The sequence below is a fragment of the Ictidomys tridecemlineatus genome, chromosome 5 (assembly GCF_052094955.1).
Source record: "Ictidomys tridecemlineatus isolate mIctTri1 chromosome 5, mIctTri1.hap1, whole genome shotgun sequence".
In the NCBI taxonomy this organism is placed as follows: Eukaryota; Metazoa; Chordata; class Mammalia; order Rodentia; family Sciuridae; genus Ictidomys; species Ictidomys tridecemlineatus.
In genome coordinates, this window is record NC_135481.1 from 28,826,771 (window position 1) to 28,842,051 (window position 15,281).

The 15,281-nt window shown below is 42.3% G+C and overlaps 1 non-coding gene across 1 annotated transcript; it reads left to right on the top strand.

The window, feature by feature from the left end:
• Window positions 1–10,217: 10,217 nt before the first annotated feature.
• Window positions 10,218–14,964, top strand: LOC101960907 (uncharacterized). The gene is made up of 3 exons (XR_002484061.3): window positions 10,218–10,776; window positions 10,949–11,036; window positions 12,343–14,964. It is a non-coding gene; the product is annotated as an uncharacterized LOC101960907 (transcript).
• Window positions 14,965–15,281: the final 317 nt, after the last annotated feature.

The window sequence follows — 15,281 nt, forward strand, 5'->3', positions numbered from 1 at the left end:
CAGGGAAACAATTAAATATAGTATACTGTATAATAATTTCATAGTTCAATATATCCATTTCACCAGTTTCATAGCATTAAACTGACCCCTGATGTCTTCACTATATTTTATTCTCTTTCATAGGAAGAAATGAGGATGTATAAGAGGTTCTTCAAATTTAATATGTGAAATGGGGACTACTTCTCCCTTCTTCCCTCTCTAAAAGAAAAAAAAAAACCCTGCTCCTCCCAAGTCTCCTCATCTCAGTAAATGGTACCACTGTCTATCTGGTTGTTTAAGCCAAATTATTTCTCCTCACTACCACCTCTACACTCCTAATTCATCTGCAAGTTCTATCAACTCCACTTCCAAATCATGTTCCAGAAGTCTTTACTCTTTGGCCTCTCTACTGCCACCTTGTCCAAACAAAAGCTCCCCACTTTCACTCTTGATCCCCCACTATTTATTCCCCATAGAGCATCCACAGGAGTCTTTTTAAAACATGAACTATACCATGATACTTTCTTTGAATAAAAAAAATTATTCAAAGGCTTCCCATTGAATTTGGAATATAATACAAATGTTTCTATCATAGCTCATGAGACCGCCCCTGCCTGATTCCCCCTTCTTGTCTTGTGCGTCTGTAGCCCTCAACTACTATGTGTTAGCTATCAAATTAGTCCATCTTAACAGGCACATTAATTGATTTTGAGCAAATATAGTTCAACTTTGTTGAAGTCAGCAGAAGAAGATGGCATACCATCTATAACATCAACCAAAAGAAATAATTATCCTTCCATCTCTATCATTTTATTTAAATTAACATCTGTATTCCCATATTTGTGCCTCCCAGTTAAAACCTGAAACAAATAGGCAGATACCTTGTTCTTTGATAACTAGAAAAATTGAAACATATAGTGAGGTCATTCAAATGAAATGACCACATCTACTTTAACTTAAATGTAAATTGATCATTAATGGAATTTCAAGCTATAACTCATCCTACAGAGTAGCATTAAGTCAGCATCAAATATATGCCCTGTTTTGCAAAAAGTCTTTAAGAACTAGAATGTTATATCTCTTGCATGCATATTTTTAAACCATGTTTTAAATATCTGTGTCATTTTCTAATATCTCTGAAAATTGCACTGTTATTCCAGTTCAGGATTATCTCTATGGAGAAAAATTGTATTTGTATTGTCATTATGGTAAAGAAGGTCTTGAAATAAATGTATAACCCACCCATCTCAATAAGGGACTGTTTTCTAATGTCAACTATCTAGTAAGGAATGTTTGACATTTCAAAACAAAACTAAGAACTCAGAAAAACAAATGGAATATTTTTACCAATATGAGTCAAAACTTATTTTTGTTTGAATGCTTAAGTTAATTTGCAAAAGAGAATGTTCCATTATACTGGGTCATTTGTTAGTAGTCACATATTTTTCTACAAGTGAGAAAAACTAAATTAGCCAGAGGTGTGAAAAATACTGATTATTTATGTCTACTTGAATTCAATGTCAATGATCTCCTATTGCTTTTGGAGAATAGCTCTCCATCAAAACCAATTTGTATCCAAAATAGTTTATAAAATGAAACTACTCTGGGGTTGGGGTTGTGGCTCAGTAGTTGAGCACTTGCCTAGCACATGTGAGACCCTGGGTTTGATCCTCAGCACCATATAGAAATAAAATAAATGTATTGTGTCCGTGTCCATCTACAACTTAATATATATATTTTTTTAATGGAACTACTCTGGTCTGAATGGAGGTGAAACTCCACAGCTCCACCTGCTAAGCCACCCTCCTCTCACCCCAGTTTTCCTAAGAAAGAGTCATGCTTTATAATGTATGGAAGTTGCTGAAATTTCACTTTTGCTACTATTAAAAAGAATAAATTTTAGGGCTAGGGGTGTATCTCAGTGGTACAGTACTTGTCTAGCATGAGTGAGGCCCTATATTTGATCCAAAGCACCACAAAAAAATAAAGCAAGTAAATAATAACAATGAACTATATAACAGAAATTTAAGAAGCATCATGTTTATTTTTAGATTATTAATTCCATATCTATTCCTATTTCTAATTGTCTGTCCATTTCTTTCTCCTTATTTGATTCACTCTACTTTTATTCGGTTTCCAGACACTATGATCCCAATGACAGTGAGTTTTGAATTTCTAAAACACAAAGGGGAAGGAATATATATTTCAAAGGATACATTCAATATTTTCATGTGTCCAACATTTTGGTTTTGGGAGTATAACTTTGCTTTAAAACAAGCAAGCCACAAGACACTGCCCCTTCTCATGTGTAACTGGGCACTACTCTTGGTAGCAAGCCAAATTTCCAGGTACTGAAATAAGCAATGATAAGAGCAAGAGGCATATGTACAGAGCTTTCTGCAGATTTGGGGATTTTACTATTTATATTGATAAATCTGAAATGGAAGACAGTATATCACAACAGAAAAAATATTATAAGTTTCAAAGGAGACAGGAATAGATAAATCAAACTCAAGCACAAGTGAAAACCTTAATTGCACATCTCAGGGACAAGGTCATTTAGGGCAGCCTCTCAACTAGCCAATGTTTCATTCTTTTCAGTGAATGCATCTCTATGGCCTCAAACCCCACCTGGATGCAGGCTTGCCTCAATTTGGGCAAACAAATTTCTTGTGGGGCACATGACTGCATTAAAAGACATAATGAAATAATTGGATGCTTATAAGTATCAATAATAAGTAAGTCTGGCTTAAGAAACAAAAAATTCCAAAATTTTTATATGCTTTATATGAAAACACAGGTAAATAAAAGAGGACATCTGAATGGGAGGATATAGGAAAAAAACTAATGTTAAGTAACAAGAAACCATTTGTGTCTACATGGAATAAGACAAAAAGGGAAATAACCAGTATACTCTGATAAGTTACAGATTGTCAAAGTGAGGAAATATTGTTTTATTTTGATTGAATGACTAATATCAACATACCCCTGCTAGGACTGCCAGATTTAAGGATCTGCTTTCAAAATCTATAGGCATTGTATCACTTAGAAATATACTCTGCTGCAGTAACATATGTAAAATAACCTTGACTTAAATATGATAGAAGGTACACACCAAGAGCTAGATGAGGACTCCATCATAATCAAGAATTAGGCTCTATAAGTTTTGCTGCATCATCTTTAGCTTATAGCTTTTAGCCTCAAAAATGTCTCATAATTACAAGATGATCACTACAACTCCTACCATCAAGTTCATGATCCAGGCATCAGGAAAAATAATGGAGGCCAGGCATGGTGGTGCATGCCTGTAATCCCAGGGGCTCTGGAGGCTGAGACAGGAGGATCACAAGTTCAAAGCCAGAGGATCGCGAGTTCAAAGCCAGCCTCAGCAACAGCAAGGCACTAAACAACTCAGTGAGACCCTAATCTCTAAATAAAACACAAAATAGGGCTGGGGATGTGACTCAGTGTCTGTGTGCCCCTGAGTTCAATCCCTGGTACCCAAAAAAAAGAAAAGAAAAAAAAAGAATGGAGCAAGTATCAAAGGTCATACATCTTGATTGTTTCAGAATCATATGAAGTACTTTCTCAGAAGTCTTACTACAAATACTCATTCACTTCTTAGGGACCAATATGGCTTCTGCAAGAAAAGGCAGAAATACAGTTGCGTAACTAGGTTCATTGCTATATTCAACAATATAGGCATTTTGTTACTGCAGAAGGAAAGAACAGACATTGAATAGATAGTGAATTCATTTATTGCTTAAAAACCAGAGATTTCCCTAAGGGTGGGAGAACTAAACTAACTGTTCACAGGTGCTAAAAGTAATGATTAATCATTGCCTATTTAAGCTCTCTGTTTCAAAACAGACCTGGTGAACTTCTGAGGGCCTCTCAACTCTCTACTCTATAGTTCTGCCTGACTCAATACTTCATTTTATAATGGAAAGCACAAAGAAAATCTCTGGTCCCTAGCCATGCACCTTTGCCCATTTTGTGGGTTAGTCCCCATATCCAAAATGTCCTATGACCTCCCTTCTGCTGTTTTCCCAAATCTTTCCAATCGAAGTTCAAGTCTCATCCCTTCCCTGAAGCCTTTTCTGATTACTGAGTCCAACTGGTCTTTGTCTTCTCAATTTTCATAGCGCAGAATCTACCAACCCTGTTAGCAGTTCATTGCTCTCTGATGTTTTATGTGAGGGAGTATTATAGTCACCAAGTTTAAGATGAAGGCTTGGAGTCTTCCCCCGCCCCAAATTCCAGCAGGGATGCCTTCTACAGAAATGCAGTCAGAGAGGAAGGGCAGCTTTCTCTCCCACAGGGTTGTACTGGGGGAATGAGCTTCTAAAATTGGTGGTGTATGAGCCATCATGGAACAGTGAGGGAGACACCCAACGGGAAGAGCAACATGGTAACAGAGAGGACCCCTCAGAGTGATTCTGAGCTTTTGTAGCAGTTGAGAGAAATTTGGAGGTAAGCATAGATGTCTAAAGATGGCCTTTAGGAAGTTTATTGTGTGGAATACAGGTAAGATACTTGATCCTGCAGTGCAGATTTTAAGACAATTGAAGAAGACAGGGAGTAAAGATGCATATTATTCTTCAAGGCTTTTTGAGTGTTTCCTTTGAATATCACCAGTTCACACTACCCCTGAAGAGAGGCCTCAGCCTGAGGCAGAGTCTTACTTCCAGGAAAAGGTCATCCATCCAATACAAGCAAATCAAGTTCTACAGAGAACAACAACAAAATTCAAGGCAAAACTATGGGATAGTTATTATAATAGAAGGGAAATTTAACCAAAAATAATAGTAAATAGAAAAACATCACACAATTATCCTCCTCAAACAAATTTGATACTATGACTTCTCTGTAGTTAAATAAGAAAAATGGAGGTTTGGAAAATCCCAATAATAGATAAATTTTTATATATCAAAAAGATGGATACTGGCTTTGTTTTCTTTTGTTATTGTTACCATTTTTATGCTGGCCTCCCTGTCACCCACCTCCTTATTCTGTCACCAGTTATTTTCCTAAGCAATACATCATATCTTCTCATATATTTGCTTTAAAATGTCTACTGGTTCCCTGCTGAGTAAAAGATAAAATCTAAACCCTACTTGGCAACAAAACCCTTCACAGGCTCCAGCTGACTTTCTCCTTGGGCTCTGTACCCTCATATCTGCCAGGTAGAAGTCTCAGACTGTAGAGCCTGTGCATCTCTTTGCCTCTGTGTCCTCCCCCATCCTCATTGTCACCTGCCCAGTGCATCCTCCTGCATTTAAGAGGTTACCTTCTGGGTAAAGACTTCAGTGAAAAACTCCCTTCCATAGCACCACTCATCCTCTCACTCTCAAAGCTTTCTTCAGATTTCTGAAAAGATATCTAAATGTCTATCACTCTACTCAGATTAGAAACAGGAACTGCTTCTTATTTTCTCAGCATGCCTGTGCCCAGCAAGGTACCTGGCACACAATAGGCAGTAGACAACCAAGCAAACTGAAAAGTTTTCCATGCTGCAAATAACTTTCTTCCCAGTTTCTGGGAACTTTCCCTAGGCTAACCTAGTGCACACAGGAGGCCCAAGAAATAGATGAGGGTTCTTTCTCTAAGCCACACCAAGCATGCCCATAGAACAGATGGCATTCTTAGAAAGCAACACTTTGGGACATATCCCTAGGAGCCATTTGTTATAAACTTTCCCCATGGCTAACTCAAAACAAAATAGTATGGGGTTTGGAGCAGTAAAAAAAACAAAAAAAAATCTTTTCTATTTAATAGATTATCACAGAGTAAAAAGAGAAAAGGACAGAGTATGAGACAAAGAGCAGAAAATTAAGAGAGCAGAGCAAGGTATAAATAAGAAAGCCAGGTATGGTGGCACATGCCTGTAACCCCAGCTACTCAGAAGGCTCGGGTTGATGGATCACAAGTATCAAGAACTTCTCACAAAATAAAATTTAAAAGAGGCTAAGGTTGAAGCTCAGGGGTAGAGATCTTACTTATTCTTGGGCTAAAGCCCTGGGTTACAAGCACTACAGATAAATATATAAATGGGGAGTGGGGAGAGAACAAATTATCCAAGGCCAGACTCTGCTATCAGTTCACACCTCCTATTGCTCCCTGCTCCTTATGAAACAGCCTCAACCAATCTTTTGCCTCTTTTTCACTTGTCTTTCTCTGTCCTTTCCACTGCTAACCAAAAACAAAAAGGAAATTTTGATTTGCACCAAAAAACTAAATTATGTGATTTTACTACTTACAAAAATCTATTGTGCCATTATTAATCCATATATTACATTAAGTAGTGCATATTTATTTTGTGCTGGCAAACAAAAAAATCAGAGTTGTTATATTTCTAAGACCAGTAACATCCAACAAATCAATTGTTTTATCACAAACTTTTTGAGAATTAATTCTCAATAAGATGACTTGTCTTTTCAGTTGTAAACCTGAGAGTGTTTCTTTCTTCAGCCATTTCCTCTAATATTCCACATCTGCAGATTTTAGTTCCAGAGTTAGATCAGACTGGAGAGTTTCTAATTTCTTGAACTCTCAGTTCTGATCTGATTCCTGCCCCCAGGGAAATATAATGCTGCTTCTGGAATCTTTCTAAACCACACAAGGGCTGTTGTGTAAGGACATTTCAGGGATCAGCGTTTATGATTCAGACCTATTCAACATCTAAGTTCCAGTATCTGTCCTTACCTTACCAGTGTTTGCCAGTGTCCTTATCTTGGTCAGTGTTTTGGCCTCCTGGTCTCTCCCTAATTCATGCTGTAGAAGCTAAATCAAAGAACTGATGAGATAATGTTTGCAAATACAGAGTATTGTTACAATTTCATATTATGACAGAGTATATTAGAGACTACAAGAATAGCTACAAAGGGAAGGACGGGTTAATGAATTTTCAGCAGTCATTTACAAATTAACCCAATATTTATTGAGTATCTATTATATGCTGAGTAATTTATTCTCCCACTCAATCTTTAGCTCTGTGACTTAGTCATCAGTTATCTCCACTTTAAAAGAGAAAATTGAAGCTCTGTGAGGAAATTCCCTTGCTCAAGAGCCACACTGCTAGTGAGTGTCACAGGATTTGAACTTAGGTACTTTGACTCCTGGTCCTGAATTCTTTCCACAACACCACTCTTTGTTGAAAAAAAAAAAAAAAAAAAACTAGCATATTCCATGACTGGAAATTTGCCATCCATTATCTAATCCACTTTTTAATGTAAGCCTTACTGAAGTACATACATTTTTATTCTACTACAACTTCAAAAGATTACCTTGTCTCAACAAAACTAATGAAATTGAGAAATATTCCCTGTTCTTAGAATAATATCACTTAAGCAACAACTGGGAAAGGTAGAATTAGAGACTTGACGCTGTTCCCAGGATACTTTACAAACAGGAATAAACCCCTGCCTAGTGCAGACTACTCAGTGCCCCCCTCCTTTTGGACTAAATGGGGCCCTTTTACCGAGGAAGCTGCTAAAATGGCATCAGGCTATTAATGGGAAAAGCATTTACTTTAGATTAAGAAGAGTGTAAAGTAGGGCGGAGGGGGGCCCTCTATGACTGGCTATTAGAGATGTTAATTAAATATTTATAATGTCTAAATTAGCATAGTGAAAGCTCAATTCATCAATTTGTTCTGGTCTGTTTCTGAGGTGGGGGGGGGAATCTTCAAATGCCCCTGAAGAAAGATGCTATGTAGGTCAATAGAAAGATGACTGAACAATTTATTATGATTGTGGTAAACTTTTTATTTTGATTTTATTTAAAGGTACTTATTGCAGCACCTTACCTTAAAGACCATTTACCACAGTCGATATACTGGAGGGCCATGCATTATTCATCGTTATCCAATGAAAAATTTGCTAAGGTGCTTCAATGCTGAATGCCTGATTGATTAATTGATTGCTTGATAGTTCCAAAAAGTAGGGACTGGGTTCAATGTTGAGAACTGGAGGCTGGGAGCTGATAGTCCTGGAACTTTCCTGTCTTACTAACTAGCCTGCTGAAGGACCTAGATTTCCAAGCCTTGAAATGGTATTTTTGCTAATAGAGCTGTTTCAAGCTTCATGGTTAGTAATTAAGAGGAATAGTTGGAGTTTCCTCAGAAAACTGCTAAGCGTGTGGCTGGCTTCTTCCTCCATCTAGTGTGGAGAAGCCAAGTATATTAATACCTAAATACCCACAATATCTGTTTGCTTAATGAATGTATTTGATGAATTCTATTAGTTACAATTATTTTCCAACCTCTTCTTATTAGAGAAAAGTCTTAAAAGGGAAAGGCCAACTATCCAATCTATTTTCAACTGTATATGAGACTGACTGCAATGGAGATTATCATCACCAACCTTTCAGAGGGAGTTATCTGAGCTAGCTGGAGCTCATCACTACTCACTCATGTTGGGTAAACACATTTACAGGAGGTAAGTCTGGAAGGTTTTACAGACCCATTCTCCCGACACTGGCCCAGTAGTTCCATGGTCATATTTAACAAACGTACCTCTTCCCCAAATTTAAAACTTTATTTAAAAAAACCCCGTTTAGTTTGTTTTGGCTATAATGAACTTTCTTGTATCTTGAAGGTATGTTGTTTGCTTTTCCTATAAAGTAGTGTCCAGAAATACAGTTTGAAACCTCTTTATATGGGCGCATCTGATCTTTCTTTCTTCCTTCTTCGGACAATCTGTCCTTCCCTTGAGGGTTGGCTGGCGTGAAAGGGTTAAAGGTTCTCTGGTCAAAATAGCCCAACAGAAGGAGCCCGGCCCAGAGCTGAAATCTAAGTGCTAATGACCGCTGCCCTTCACCCCGCTGCTGTCCACCGGTCGGACCTGCGGCCCGGTGGGGGCCGGGACTGGGAGAGGGCACAATGTTCTGCATTTAACATTTGAACTTCTCCTATCCGAGGCAGCAGGCCGTTTTGTCCTGGGGTCGCTGACCCTGGCTCCCCCATCAGCTGCCCTGAAACCTTAATTGAATGACAGATGGTCATTTTCGGGGGCGCCAGAAGCTGCCGGCGGTCAGCCGCGCGGAGGCCAGTCTCAGGCCCCAGCAGTCTTGCCAGGACTCTGCCAGCAAAGGGCGGGCGGCCGAGGCAGCAGGCGGCGGGCGGAACCTGCAGGTCCCGCCGGCGCAACGGGGTCGGTGGGCGTCGGCCCTACGCGCGGCTGTGCTCTTCCCAAGAAAGCCCCGGTCTACCGGGCTGTTTCGCCGGGTCCTAGTGCCCTTGACTGCCTCCCAAGTCGAGGATTCAACGAACACTAGGCCCAAACTAGGCCAGTTTGCAGCCTGGCCCGGCCTCTGGCTGCTGGAAAGAAGCAGAAAATGGACAAAAACTCTCCACATAGGCTGATTCCCGCATCCTCGGGCCCCAACAGAAAGGTCTGGGACTGGCCCAGGCTCGGTACTCAAGCCCAAGATGCCCAGCCCCAGGCCTGACCCGCTGGTCAGGACCCAGGCCAGCAAGAGGTGGGATCCTGAGCCGCACGCCCGGCCGCATGCTGCCTGCCCTAAGTCCCCCACGTCGCCTTCTCCCCCAACCCATTCCTTCCAGGAAGCAACGCCGTATCCCTGTTCTGGCGGATACCCCCTGATGGCCCCTGGCTAACGCCGGGTGCTGCAATATCGAAATCACACTACTGCGGGGAGCTTTAGGGTTCCCAGGTAAAAGATGAGCGCCCCAAAAGGACCCCGAAGGTACCGCGACCCAACCGTGCCGCTCAGCCGCCTGCCTGAGCCCTAGTGTCCTATTTCTTTAAAATAAAAGCTTCGAGCCCTACAATTACTGGGATTACAGTGAGCGAGTATTGATCTGCAGCCAACATTGTAGGATCAAGCGGACGGGAGGAGGTAGACGTCGCCGGCCCAGCCCCCCACCATCTCGTCTTCCAAAGCATTAAAAAAAAAAATTCTAAATATTTGATTTCAGACACACCATCAACACCTGCTGCAAAAGAATGACTACCCCCACCCCCAACCCCAGAACGGCCACACCTCCTCGCCTCTCCGCCCTTGGGCCTCCCAGGCCCAAGCCAGCGACGCCGCCACCTTCAGTCTTTATCCCCCCCCCTTAATTACTGAGGGAAAATATACACATAAGCAAAAAAAAAAAAAAATCTCGGGCAGGCGCGAGAGGGGGTGGTGAGGAGGATGGCGAAGGCGGTAATGCAACCCTAATGCACAGATAGCTGACATCAACTTCCGTCAGGCAGCTCCTGGAGATCGAACCTTTCGATTGTAACTGGGACAATTTGCATAGTGATTCCCTTTCAGAGCTTTCCCGGGTCCATAACTAGCCCAGGCAGCTATTCAAATGCAAGTTGCATCCCCCAAATGCAAGGCTGGCCTGACCAAAAAGAGCCACACGGCGCCGGGAGAGGCGAGACTCGCGCCACGGTTCTCATCCTTCTCTTTTCTCCTTCCTTCTCCCTTTCTCTTCTCCGGTTCCTGATTTAGCTGGGAGCTATTTATTTATGACTACAAATGTGTGTGCGCGAGCCAGAGAGAGAGGGAGGGAACTGATCTTTGCTTGGACTTAAAGATGGAGACGAAGGAGCCGGAGGGAATTGGGGTCTGTGTGTCTGGCTCAGACCCTAGGCGCTGAGGGGGGCCGCTGGGCATCAAGCCCAAGGTCTTTCTTCCCGGCGCCCCGTATTCCGCGACCTGGCAGGAATCCGTGGGCCAAAGAGCGCCCCGGCTGATCCGCCTGCCCCGGGCCGGGCTACAAGGAAAGTCTTGGAGCAGGGGGCCGTCCCGTCCCTGTCTTTAAAATGAGCGCAATAAAAGGTATTACCTGCTACGTGTGCCGATTACTTTCTCCTGCTCTGCACTGGGCGAAGAGGGACTGATTTATAATTTCCGGGCAGAGGGAGGAATTATGGGCTTAAAATTCTGTTCCCCGTTTTCCTATTTCTTATTTGAAATTATGCAAATTGACTCTCGTTTCCCTCCCTCCTAGGGGCAAATCCTCGAACGCGAACCTGATCGCATGTCACAGAAGCAACTTGCCATGAAATCCGCTAATGCGCCGCGACTCGCCCACCAGGGTAAGCCAGTCTCAAGGCGTACGTGGCGGTAGGGGGAGGAAAAGAAGGGGACGATAGGCCGGAGCAGACTCCAGGGGCCTGGCCACTCTGGTCCACTGCTGAGCTTGTGGCAACACACACACACACACACACACACACACACACACACACACACAAAGGTAGAAGCCACCGGCGGAGGGCAAAGCCAGCGTCACCGCTGGATAGCTGAGCGGGGCCGGCTCCCTCCCAGCCTGCGTGCCCGTCCACGGCAGGTAACAAACGGGTCCTCCCTGGGAGTTTAAAGTGACAAATGAGAGTGGAGACCGGCCCTCTGAGCAGGGTGTAAATAACACGGGCGTGCCCCGCGCCGGTGGCGGGTACGCCAGCTAGAGTCTCCGGTTTGTGCGAGGTTCTCCCTCTAGGCAGCGTGCGGTGGCTAAACGAACCTGTTTCTCAGACAGCCCTGTAAGAAACCTAGCCATCTAGATTCACTTACTGGGGAAAATCCCCAAATTGAAACTTTTCTGCACTTCCCTAGTCTAGCTCACTGTTTCTAAATTTCCCTCTTGCTCGTTGTCTCTCCAAATCCAACCCAAACCTGCTAAAGATGATCACAAGCCACACTGATCTTGCAGAACTGACCGTTAACTCGGTGGCACAACCAGCTCCTCTAGTCAGAGGAAATTAAAGAGGTGGCTAAATTCGTATGTTTTGCTTTATGTGGTGAGCAAAATATAGGGTTTTTGGTTTTTTTAAGCCTTCTGAAGTAGTCAAACACATTTTCAAATGTTCTTTACTTGTATCTGTTCTGGTGCTGGGAGCTGTCTGGGAGTGAGCTTTTTCATTGTGCCTTTTTTTAAAAAGTCTTGGTATCTTTTAAATATGTAATGTTTCTCTGATCATTTCACAATAAGCATTCTAACGACAAGATAAATAAGAGAGCAGTTGGGATCATACGGTGAGAAAAGCAGAGTGGATAGGACAAATAAACCCAATATAAAATGAAAACAAATTGAGCAGATGAAATTATTATGTAAGGAGATGAAGGAAATAGTTTATCAGAAAAAAATGAGATTATGGCCTGAAGTTTCCAGATTTTGATAGCAACACAAACCAAATCAAAAGGAATTAAATATTTTCCTTTGCCCCTATATGTACAACCAAAGAACACAGGCCCTCATGGCCATCTTGATCAAATGCACGTTTTGAGGCATTTCAAAAGACAATTCAGCTTTGGGACATTTGCATACATTTTTGGTAAACTACAATCAATTAGGTGACATTTCATCCTGGTGGAAAACAATTTAAAATTTATTTCTGCCTTTAGGAAGAGAAGAAATGGAGCCCTTGCAGTTAAATTATTACTGGCTTCTACAGGGTTAATTTGATGCAAATAATCTACTCTCCTGTCAACATTGAAGGAAAAGGTAGTGGCCTGTGGAACAACAGGAAGAGCCAGTCAGGTAGTGACAAAACTCTGCCTCTGGGTTCTGAAGAAGGTATCGGAAGGCTCTGAACTTAGCTTTGGGTTTGTTGCACCGCATTCCCTCTCTTAAAACAGTAACTCAAGATGTAAGTAAAAGTGTTTTCATTTTTTATTGATCCCACTAACATCTTTCATTATCCAGCATGTAGCCACAGCAAATTATTGCTCATTTGATACCAAGAATTCTATTGACCATCGCTTTCGTTGGAGAGAGAATTCTAACTACTAGCTGCTCTGTAGTCAGTCAGAGCTGAGGCTGAGAACACTACACAGCTAAAACAAGTAAATTGAGCCCTCTGCCTCCAGGAATTGATGGAGATGTGTTCATTACATTGGGCCACGTGAACATGCATAGAAATCTGCTTTTTGCTCTGCCAGTCGGCATTGCCCCCATGCAATCAAAAGGTCGGCCCCTTTGGAACAGAACTGTCTAATTGGAGGGCTGGACATTCGTTTGCCTCTCCTGTATCCCTTCTGGCAACTTCTTTTCAGCTCTGGCCAGGTTGGGTAATGAAATGATGCATTAGAAGATACCAAATGTGGACACAATTATTAAAACCGCGCCTCCTTTAAAGAAAAAAAAACAACTCCTAAAATGTCTAGATGAGTGACTTTATGTAGTCACTCATAATTTCCTAAATAAAATTGCTCCATTCCCACCCCCTCAAAACTCCATGTCATTAGATACAGGCTAAATTGTCGGGGGACTGGGGAGCTCTAAGATCTGTGTCTGTTCTCCCTGGTCGGCAATGGGCATCCAGCCTCAATTACAGGGGAGACTGCTCCAGCGCTTGCTTCAGCCAGTGGTGCAGAGAAGTCTGTGTGCCTAGAGAAGGCCTGACCTTCGACCCTCCAGGCTGGAGAGGGAGGTTCTTGGGTGAAGATGCTGGAGAAAGGATCTGATAGAGCAATGGGAGAGGCCAGGTTTGTTCCCTTAGAAGCTAATGGCAGAACCTGTCTTCATGCTGAAAGGAGCTAGTGCTGCCCCACAGCAAGAACCACCGGACACCTGGACCTTAGGGCGTCTTCTCCATCCCCAAGGTGGCCTAGACAGACTTTTCTGTAGGGATCAACACGTCCTCCATTCAGGCGTCTGAGGGAAAGGCAAAGGACTCTGGGGGTGCATTGGCCTGAACAAGACAGGTGCAAAAACAGAAATTCAAGCCTGTTTGGATGGGGAAGAGAGGAACGCTGTCAGATTTCCAAGGAACCAAGGATCCACATCTATTTCTCCTTAAGCCCTTGATCCCAATAGGAGAGCAAAATAACCTTGGAGAAACCATGCCCGTGGAGATTCCTCGGAGGAGATGGTTGGGTGTCATTTCCACAACTACCAGGAGATAAGCCTTCTCGGTTGGGTTCCAGAACAAAAAGGAGGACCAGTTACTAATTTCACAAATGAATCCTGGCATGTGTATCCCAAACAGCGTCAATTCTCAATTGGAAGGTGCATTCAGGGGATCTAAGGAACCCAGCTTTGTATTATTTTCCTAATGATGCTGTTACATGTGTGTGAAACCACTGGCACTCTCGTGGGCCACGCTCCATAACCTTTCATGGTCAGGGAGCCACTTTGTTCCAGTGTGGGCAGTGAACTAGTGGGAGTGTGTGCTTCACATGCAGGATGCTCACCCAAAAGTAGTAGACTGAATTGGTTTGAGGATGATGGGAAACATAAGATGAAATATACACTGCGGTTTTTTGTCTTTGCTTTTTTAGTTTTTCTATTTTGTTTTTAATGAAGATAAATAACCTTGGGCTCAGGTGTAATCAGTCCTCCCAAACACAGTGATATTCCTAGAATGTGCACATCACCCATAACACTTGAAGATTCCAGCCCAAAGGTTTTGGAAACCCCTTTTCTGGATTCCAGCCCGGATTCTGAAAACCTCTCAAGCCTCCGAGGGGAAGAGAACTCACCCCACCAAGCAGCTGAAACTACACACTCACAGCACACACAGGGGTCTAAGGCTGGATGCGATCAGGAAGGCCAGCTGAGCTAACCAGAGAGTGTATGACTCTACTGGAAACCAAAAACCAATAAGTCAGCAACACTCTAAAGTCATTTTGGGGAACAAGACCTGGAACTTGAGTTTGAGTTGAAAAGTTAGGGACAAGGGACAGATCACCCAGCATTCCTCTGGAACAAGGCAAACTGAGAACTAACCAGCTGCACTGGCATTGCAGCAAATTAGAGATTAGGAAATTTATTTCCCTTCTACATACAGTAAGACACAAATCCTTCAATCTGGAGCTCACCTCTGTGCAGGGAGCATCGGGCTCCTTACATTGCACTTTCCAAGTGGCCCACTAGCCTTCTCCAGGTTTTGCCAGGCAAATGAAGCAAGAAGTACTCGATAGTAAATTATTTTGTTCAGGCTTCTGTCTTTTTATGAAAATAAAAGCCAACACTTTGTCATTTTTAATCACATAAGCAGACAATAAATCTAATTTTGATATTGATTTTTTTCCAGAATCAAGTGATTTTTTGCAGTGTCTGTTGTGTTTCCTTTCTGAAGAAGGGCCTTGTGTTTGAGATGGTGCGGCAATGAGACTGAGTCTATGCAGCCAGAGCTTTTCTGAAACACGTAGTTGATTGTGGACTTTGAAAGCAGATAGCTGAGATTTTTCTCGAGTGGCAGGAAGCTTCATTTTTCTCTAATTATCTAAATAACAGTTTCAACTTAGCCACTCCTGGCAAAGACAGTTAAGGCTTGACTGGTGTTTTCAGTGATTAAGGCCTCTGAGATGAACTTTGTTTTAAATTTTTTAGTAAAATC